Raw genomic sequence first — 10,025 nt, 5'->3', positions numbered from 1 at the left:
GTGTATGTATAAGTGCTCGGTGTCACACTAACACAAGGAGAGCCAAAGCTTTGGTTGCAAGGGAAGAGACAACAAGATTCACACGCGGCCTCTCTTCTCCTATCTCTCTTTGCTTAAAAGCTTTTTCTCTTTTGTATATGGCGGCACTTGCACTCGTTTGTATCTTTGGTGGCACGTGGACACTTTGTATGTATGGGCGTATGGATGTATGGATGTATAGACGTATGGTGCTACTTGCACTCTTTTTGTGTTTTTGGGGCTTTTTGTCGCACTATGTTAGCGTTAGCCTCGCTTTTGCTATCTTGCCACACGAGTGATTGCTTGGGTGCCTTACTCAACGCGACACACACACCTCACAATGCGGGGCCACGTGCAATGTCTCGCAACACTAGACAAGCAATGCTCAATGGGATAGATCGCAAAAGGAAGAGGGGTTACAAGGTGACAGTACGCAAGTTATACCTGCGATGGTGGTGGTGGTGGTGGTGGTGGTGGTGGAGATCGCCGGACGTCGAGGTCGAAGGAGGGGGCGTTGCGTCGCCCGGTCTGTGGCCCGGTTGGACCGGCTCCTGGACCGGCCTGGCCGGTTGTCTGGCCGGTTGACCGGATTATGGACCGGCCCGGCCGGTCTGTAGCCCGGTCGACCGGCTGCTCAACCGGATTTCGCGGGATGAAGCTTTCTCTCTCCTGTTCTTCCCCAAACCAAAACCAAATCGACCAAATCGAAGGGAAACGATGGAATTGGAGGCTAAAAGTTGGGGAGATAGTAGATCAAGCACAACAACACCAGATCCACGGACCAAAACCACTCAAAACGCAACCAAATCACAGATCGGTCCAAAGGCAATTTGGGGCTATTTTTGGGGATTTTTTGGAAAATTTTCTAGGAACGAAATCGGGTGGGTGGAGGGTCAAATCCGCGGTAACCAAGAGCTGCTGATACCATATGATGAGGTCTAGGACCTAGAGTGTGGCCCGATCTCGCGGATTGACTTCGAGACCAAGAGGGGAGATGGGAAAACGCGAGGAACTCGACGAACACGAAGAACACCGGTACTCACGCACGCACACCAACCCGATACACCCGATACTTACCCCCGTGGCTCGATGGACCACGCCAATAGAATCACCCGGAAGAGGCACGCGGCAGAATTCCCGGTGAGAGATTGGTGTTGGAGAAAAGGGGATTGATGAGGGAGAGAGAGTAGCTTGTACTAGAATCTCACTCAACAATTCCTAAATCAACAACAAGGATGGCCTTGATTACAGAGGGATGATACCCAAGGGAGACTAAGCTCAAAGTTAGGGTTTGAGTCAAAACAAGTCTAAAGAGCTAAAGGGGCGTCCTGGGGGTATTTATAGTCTTACAAGGCATCACGGGCCGAAAAGGTAAGTTCGGGCCGAAAAGATAACTTAAGTCGTGGCGAGGCCGGTCAGGGGGCCGGTCAGACCGGGCCTATGACCGGGCAGGCCGGTCAGGGGGTCGGTCGGACCGGCTCGTGACCGGGCGGCCGGTTTCGACCGGGCCGGGACCGGCGGCGACCGGACGAGGCTCCAAGTCCCCTGGATGGCGTCCGGATGTCACGAGCGCAAATCCCGGTTTCGGACCGGGCGGCCCGGTCGGGAGGCCGGTCGAACCGGGCTGGGGACCGGGTGACCCGGTCAGGAGGCCGGTCGACCGGATTCTGGACTGGCCGTCCATCTTCTCTTCCTTGCGCTCTTCGGGCGACTTCCGGTCCAGCTCCATGTCCATCTTCGCGTCCAGCTGCTCCTCTCCTTCCCTTGACCATGGTGTGTTCTCCTCTTCATGCTCTTGATGCTCCTTGTACCTAATGACACATAACACGTCGGCATGAGGTAGCAATCCATCCAAAGGGGTACCAAGATCAAGGGTGGTGAGGAGCGAGTTCACCTCATCATGGAGAGCCTTGGCTCGGGCTCGTGTCATCGGTCCACTTGGGGGGCTAGTTGGTCTTGATGGAGTGTCGTCGGTGAGCGGGGCTACATCACATCACATCTTATGTACTTTGCTTTGAGCGTCGGTTTGTTTTTGTTTTTCTTTTTGTTTGAATAAAATGGATCCTAGCATTCATTGTGTGGGAGAGAGACACGCTCTGCTGTTGCATATGGACAAATATGTCCTTAGGCTTTACTCATAGTATTCATGGCGAAGGTTGAATCTTCTTCGTTAAATTGTTATATGGTTGGAATTGGGAAATGCTACATGTAGTAATTCTAAAATGTCTTGAATAATTTGATACTTGGAAATTTTTGTGCTCATGTTTAAGCTCTTGCATCATATACTTTGCACCCATTAATGAAGAAATACATAGAGCTTGCTAAAATTTGGTTTGCATATTTGGTCTCTCTAAAGTCTAGATAATTTCTAGTATTGAGTTTTGAACAACAAGGAAGACGGTGTAGAGTCTTATAATGTTTACAATATGTATTTTATGTGAGTTTTGCTGCACCGTTCATCCTTGTGTTTGTTTCAAATAACCTTGCTAGCCTAAACCTTGTATCGAGAGGGATTACTTCTCATGCATCCAAAATCCTTGAGCCAACCACTATGCCATTTGTGTCCACCATACCTACCTACTACATGGTATTTCTCCGCCATTCCAAAGTAAATTGCTTGAGTGCTACCTTTAAAATTTCCATCATTTGCCTTTACAATATATAGCTCATGGGACAAATATCTTAAAAACTATTGTGGTATTGAATATGTACTTATGCACTTTATCTCTTATTAAGTTGCTTGTTGTGCGATAACCATGTTCCTGGGGACGCCATCAACTACTCTTTGTTGAATATCATGTGAGTTGCTATGCATGTCCGTCTTGTCTGAAGTAAGGGAGATTTACCACTCGTTTAATGGTTAGAGCATGCATATTGTTAGAGAAGAACATTGGGCCGCTAACTAAAGCCATGAATCATGGTGGAAGTTTAAGTTTTGGACATATATCCTCAATCTCATATGAGAACATTAATTGTTGCTACATGCTTATGCATAAAAGAGGAGTCCATTATCTGTTGTCTATGTTGTCCCGGTATGGATGTCTAAGTTGAGAATAATCAAAAGCGAGAAATCCAATGGGAACTTTCTCCTTAGACCTTTGTACAGGCGGCATAGAGGTACCCCTTTGTGACACTTGGTTAAAACATGTGTATTGCGATGATAATCCTGGTGATCCAAGCTAATTAGGACAAGGTGCGGGCACTATTAGTATACTATGCATGAGGCTTGCAACTTGTAAGATATAATTTACATGATACATATGCTTTATTACTACCGTTGACAAAATTGTTTCATGTTTTCAAAACCAAAGCTCTAGCACAAATATAGCAATCGATGCTTTCCTCTTTGAAGGACCATTCTTTTACTTTTATGTTGAGTCAGTTCACCTATTTCTCTCCACCTCAAGAAGCAAACACTTGTGTGAAGCTGTGCATTGATTCCTACATACTTGCATATTGCACTTGTTATATTACTCTATGTTGACAATATCCATGAGATATACATGTTATAAGTTGAAAGCAACCGCTGAAACTTAATCTTCCTTTGTGTTGCTTCAATACCTTTACTTTGATTTATTGCTTTATGAGTTAACTCTTATGCAAGACTTATTGATGCTTGTCTTGAAGTACTATTCATGAAAAGTCTTTGCTTTATGATTCATTTGTTTACTCATGTCATTACCATTGTTTTGATCGCTGCATTCATTACATATGCTTACAATAGTATGATCAAGGTTATGATGGCATGTCACTCCAGAAATTATCTTTGTTATCGTTTACCTGCTCGGGACGAGCAGGAACTAAGCTTGGGGATGCCGATACGTCTCCGACGTATCGATAATTTCTTATGTTCCATGCCACATTATTGATGATATCTACATGTTTTATACACATTATATGTCGTATTTATGCATTTTCCGGCACTAACCTATTAACAAGATGCCGAAGAGCCAGTTGCTGTTTTCTGCTGTTTTTGGTTTCAGAAATCCTAGTAAGGAAATATTCTCGGAATTGGACGAAATCAATGCCCAGGGTCCTATTTTTGCACGAAGCTTCCAGAAGACCGAGGGGGAAAGGAAGTGGGGCCACGAGGCGCCGCCACAACAGGGCGGCGCGGCCTGGACCCTGGCCGCGCGGCCCTGGTGTGTGGGGCCCTCGGGTGGCCCCCCGCGTTGCCCTTCCGCCTATTTAAGCCTTCGTCACGAAACCCCCAGTACCGAGAGCCACGATACGGAAAACCTTACTGAGACGCCTTCGCCGCCATTCCCATCTCGGGGGATTCAGGAGATCGTCTCCGGCACCCTGCCGGAGAGGGGAATCATCTTCCGGAGGACTCTTCACCGCCATGGTCGCCTCCGGAGTGATGAGTGAGTAGTTCACCCCTGGACTATGGGTCCATAGCAGTAGCTAGATGGTTGTCTTCTCCTTATGTGCTTCATTGTCGGATCTTGCGAGCTGCCTAACATGATCAACATCATCTATCTGTAATTCTATATGTTGTGTTTGTCGGGATCCGATGGATAGAGAATACTATGTTATGTTGATTATCAATCTATTACCTATGTGTTGTTTATGATCTTGCATGCTCTCCGTTATGAGTAGAGGCTCTGGCCAAGTTTTTGCTCTTAACTCCAAGAGGGAGTATTTATGCTCGATAGTGGGTTCATGCCTCCATTAAATGCGGGACGATGACGGAAAGTTCTAAGGTTGTGGATGTGCTTGTTGCCACTAGGGATAAAACATTGATGCTATGTCTAAGGATGTAGTTATTGATTACATTACGCACCATACTTAATGCAATTGTCCGTTGTTTGCAACTTAATACTGGAAGGGGTTCGGATGATAACCTGAAGGTGGACTTTTTAGGCATAGATGCATGCTGGATAGCGGTCTATGTACTTTGTCGTAATGCCCAATTAAATCTCACAATATTCATCATATCATGTATGTGCATGGTCATGCCCTCTCTATTTGTCAATTGCCTGACTGTAGTTTGTTCACCAAACATGCTATTTATCTTATGGGAGAGACACCTCTAGTGAACTGTGGACCCCGGTCCATTCTTTTACATCTAATACAATCTACTGCAATACTTGTTCTACTATTTTCTGCAAACAATCATCATCCACACTATACATCTAATCCTTTTGTTACAGCAAGCCGGTGAGATTGACAACCTCACTGTTTCTTTGGGGAAAAGTACTTTGGTTGTGTTGTGCAGGTTCCACGTTGGCGCCGGAATCCCTGGTGTTGCGCCGCACTACATCCCGCCGCCATCAATCTTCAACGTGCTTTTTGACTCCTATTGGTTCGATAAACCTTGGTTTCTTACTGAGGGAAACTTGCTGCTATACGCATCACACCTTTCACTTGGGGTTCCCAACGGGCGTGTTCTTTACGCGTCATCAGAAATCCATCAAACATAGCAAAACAGGCAATGCGAAATAAAAGGCAGAATCTGTCAAAACAGAACAGTTCGTAAAGACGAATTTTAAAGTGGCACCAGACTTGCTCAGATGAAAATGCCCAAATTGAATGAAAGTTGCGTACATATCTGAGGATCACGCACGTAAATTGGCAGATTTTTTTTGATTTTTCTACATAGACTACTGCTCAAATTCGTGACAGCAAGAAATCTGTTCCTGCGCAGCAATCCAAATCTAGTATTGACTTTACTATCAAAGACTTTACTTAGCACAACAATGCAATAAAATAAAGATAAGGAGAGGTTGCTACAGTAGTAAAAACTTCCAAGACTCAAATATAAAATAAAAGTGCAGAAGTAAAACAATGGGTTGTCTCCCAAGAAGTGCTTTCTTTATAGCCATTAAGATGGGCTCGGTAAATTTAATGATGCACTCGCATAAGGATGAGAGTTGAAGCAAAGAGAGCATCAAAAAGCAAGTATGAAACAAATTTAATCCTAACCCACTTCCTATGAAAAGGAATCTTGTAAATAAACAAGTCAATGAAGAACAAAGTGAATAGCATAGGAAGACAAAACAAGTGTAACTTCAAAAAAATTAGCATATAGAGAGGTGTTTTAGTAACATGAAAATTTCTACAACCATATTTTCCTCTCTCATAATAATTTCCAGTAGCATCATGAACAAACTCAACAATATAAATATCACATAAAGCATTCTTATCATGAGTCTCATACATAAAATAATTACTACTCCCAACATAAGCATAGTCATTCTTATTAATTGTAGTGGGAGCAAATTCAACAAAGTAGCTATCATTATTATTCTCATCACCATAATCATCAAATGTAGGAGGCATAGTATAGTCAAAATAAACTTTATCCTCAATAGTAGGTGGCACCAAAATACCACTATCATCATAAATGGGAGGAAAAGTGTCATCAAAGTAAATTCTCTCCTCCATGCTTGGGGGACTAAAAATATCATGCTCATCAAAACCAGCTTCCCCAAGCTTAAATTCTTCCATAGCATTAGCAATAATAGTGTTCAAAGAGTTCATGCTAATAACATTGCTACAACTATTTTGCAAACAAAGTTCCATGGGTTTTTTAATTTTCTCTTCAAACACCTCATGTCCTAACTCAAGATAAATACTATAAAGATCTCTAATATTTTTGTTGTTTTCCATTAAGCCTAACTAGTGAAATCACACAACTTAGTGTTCTCAGGAGTATTCATTTTAGCAGTAGTAAATAAAGCAAACTAAATAAAGTAAATGCAAGTAACTAATTTTTTTGTGTTTTCAATATAAAGAACAAGACAGTAAATAGAGTAAAACTAGCAACTAATTTTTTTGTGTTTTTGATATAAGAAGCAGACAAAGCAGTAAATAAAATAAAGCAAAGCAAGACAAAAACAAAGTAAAGAGATTGGAAGTGGAGACTCCCCTTGCAGCGTGTCTTGATCTCCCCGGCAACGACGCCAGAAAAAGAGCTTGATGCGTGCAGTCGACACGTCCGTTGGGAACCCAAGAGGAAGGTGTGATGCGTACGAGTAGCAAGTTTTCCCTCGAGAAGAAACCAAGGTTTATCGAACCAGGAGGAGCCAAGAAGCACGTTGAAGGTTGATGGCGGAGGAGTGTAGTGTGGCGCAACACCAGGGATTCCGGCGCCAACGTGGAACCTGTACAACACAATCACAGAACTTTGCCCCAACGTAACAGCGAGGTTGTCAATCTCACCGGCTTGTTGTAAACAAAGGATTAGATGTATAGTGTGGATGATGATGGTTGTTTGCAAAGAATAGTAAAGAACAATTGCAGCAGTTTGTATTTCAGATGTAAAGAATAGGACCGGGGTCCACAGTTCACTAGCGGTGTCTCTCCCATAAGATAGCAGATGTTGGGTGAACAAATTACAGTTGGGCAATTGACAAATAAAGAAGGCATAACAATGCACATACATATATCATGATGAGTACTATGAGATTTAATCAGGTCATTACGACAAAGTACATAGACCGCTATCCAGCATGCATCTATGCCTAAAAAGTCCACCTTCAGGTTATCATCCGAACCCCTTCCAGTATTAAGTTGTAAACAACAGACAATTGCATTAAGTATGGTGCGTAATGTAATCAACACAAATATCCTTAGATAAAGCATCGATGTTTTATCCCTAGTAGCAACAGCACATCCACAACCTTAGAACTTTCTGTCACTGTCCCAGATTTAATGGAGGCATGAACCCACTATCGAGCATAAATACTCCCTCTTGGAGTCACAAGTATCAACTTGGCCGGAGCCTCTACTAGCAACGGAGAGCATGCAAGAACATAAATAACATATATGATAGATTGATAATCAACTTGACATAGTATTCAATATTCATCGGATCCCAACAAACACAACATGTAGGATTACGGATAGATGATCTTGATCATGATAGGCAGCTCACAAGATCTAACATGATAGCACAATGAGGAGAAGACGACCATCTAGCTACTGCTATGGACCCATAGTCCAGGGGTGAACTACTCACACATCAATCCGGAGGCGATCATGGCGATGAAGAGACCTCCGGGAGATGATTCCCCTCTCCAGCAGGGTGCCGGAGGCGATCTCCTGAATCCCCCGAGATGGGATTGGCGGCGGCGGTGTCTCTGGAAGGTTTTCCGTATCGTGGCTCTCGGTACTGGGGGTTTCGCGACGGAGGCTTTAAGTAGGCGGAAGGGCAGGTCAGGGGGCCACACGAGGGCCCCACACAACAGGCCGGCGCGGCCAAGGGCCAGGCCGCGCCACCCTAGTGTCTGGCCACCTCGTGGCCCCACTTCGTAAGTCCTCTGGTCTTCTGGAAGCTTCGTGGAAAAATAGGCCCCTGGGCGTTGATTTCGTCCAATTCCTAGAATATTTCCTTACTAGGATTTCTGAAACCAAAAACAACAGAAAACAGCAACTGGCTCTTCGGCATCTCGTCAATAGGTTAGTGCCGAAAAATGCATAAATATGACATATAATGTGTATAAAACATGTGAGTATCATCATAAAAGTAGCATGGAACATAAGAAATTATAGATACGTTTGAGACGTATCAAGATGCGGCGGCGGCCCGAAGAGGACGGCGGCGGAAGATCGTAGTCGTGGTCTTCAGCGGCAGCCCGGAGTGGACGGCGACAGTTGTATCTGCGACGGCGGCCGGGAGAGGACGGTGGCTGCAGAGGTCGTGATCTTTTTCTTGGTCGTAGGAGCGGCGTGCGGCTGCGGCCCGAGGTGGACGGCGGCGGCGGCTAGGTCACGGAGAGGACCTGCTCTGATACCATATGGAAGTTTGTGGCGGAAACGATGGGCTCGTTGGAGCCATGGGGTACGTGTTATATTGGGTTGGAAAAGCCCCAACCGTGGCTTACAAGGATTATACGTAGAGGGGTAGGGTACTACCCTATACCCAATACATATACATATTACAATGTCTAACAGCATGGACCCAAAAGTTGTTGTCGAGAGTCATCCGAACGGAGAAATTCTTATCTTTTGATAGCTAAATAAAAATCTACGCCATGTATTTTGGGTGTAGACCATGCAACAAGGTGAGGTCCAAAACTTAGCCTTCTCCCCGTCTACGACCGCGACAATGCTGGTTGTTGAAAGAAGATCTGTATCATGCTTATTACAAAGACTCCCAATGCCAATCTAAGATTTAGTCCATCGACTAAATCATACCAAAGCCGTTGAATGCTTAAGCTGGACAGATGACAAACAATCTCTCAAATTGACTTTGCACTTTCTTCTAGTGACCTTACCGTGGTCTGCCCACAAGTATGCATGAAGAAGTGCGGTACTCATTTTCAGGACCGCTTTAGGAAGCTCGAGGGACATGAGGCGGTAGCTGGATTGTAACGTAAGGATGGCACGAACCAAGATGTTTGGTCATCCATAGTGACATTCTTACATTTCTAGGCCATGAGCTTGCTGATGGTCTTATCCTCTAAACATTAGAAATCAATCCTCCGAAGCTGTGATACAATAAGCGGAATTCACGTGTAGCCACGGGGAAGGTTGCACTCGTGGCTAGGAAGGGGTGGATGATGCCATAGAGGTCATCACATCAGATACATGCCACGAGCCTCTTTCGACAATTGGTGCTCAAACCAGTCACATCACCAAAGGATGCAAGAGTGACCTTATCTTATGGAACCCACAAAAACAACCGCTTCATCGACGTATAAGGAAGTACGAGCTATTGGGACTCTGCCACCGAGGATGTGTAGAGGGCCTTGAGTTGTTGCTTTGTTGAGGGTGTGGTCGGTAAGGTCTATGAACACGTAGGAATAAAGGGTTGACAATGGGTCACCTTCGTGAAGGACACCGGGGGTGGGATGTTTAGTCCCACCTTGCTAGTTCACAATGCATCTGAGCAGTTTATAAACCCAAACTTGGTGTTGGTTTACGGATACCTCTGAACGCACTTAGGACGATTGCATGATCGCCTGAACACACATGTCGCCCTATCAGCCCGGTCTTGATATAAGGGTACTTGGATCCGTTTGATCAACATTGAATAATTTAGAGATTCTACATTGATT

Source organism: Lolium rigidum, chromosome 6, assembly GCF_022539505.1.
Source record: "Lolium rigidum isolate FL_2022 chromosome 6, APGP_CSIRO_Lrig_0.1, whole genome shotgun sequence".
Taxonomy (NCBI): domain Eukaryota; kingdom Viridiplantae; phylum Streptophyta; class Magnoliopsida; order Poales; family Poaceae; genus Lolium; species Lolium rigidum.
This window is presented reverse-complemented; position numbering follows the sequence as displayed.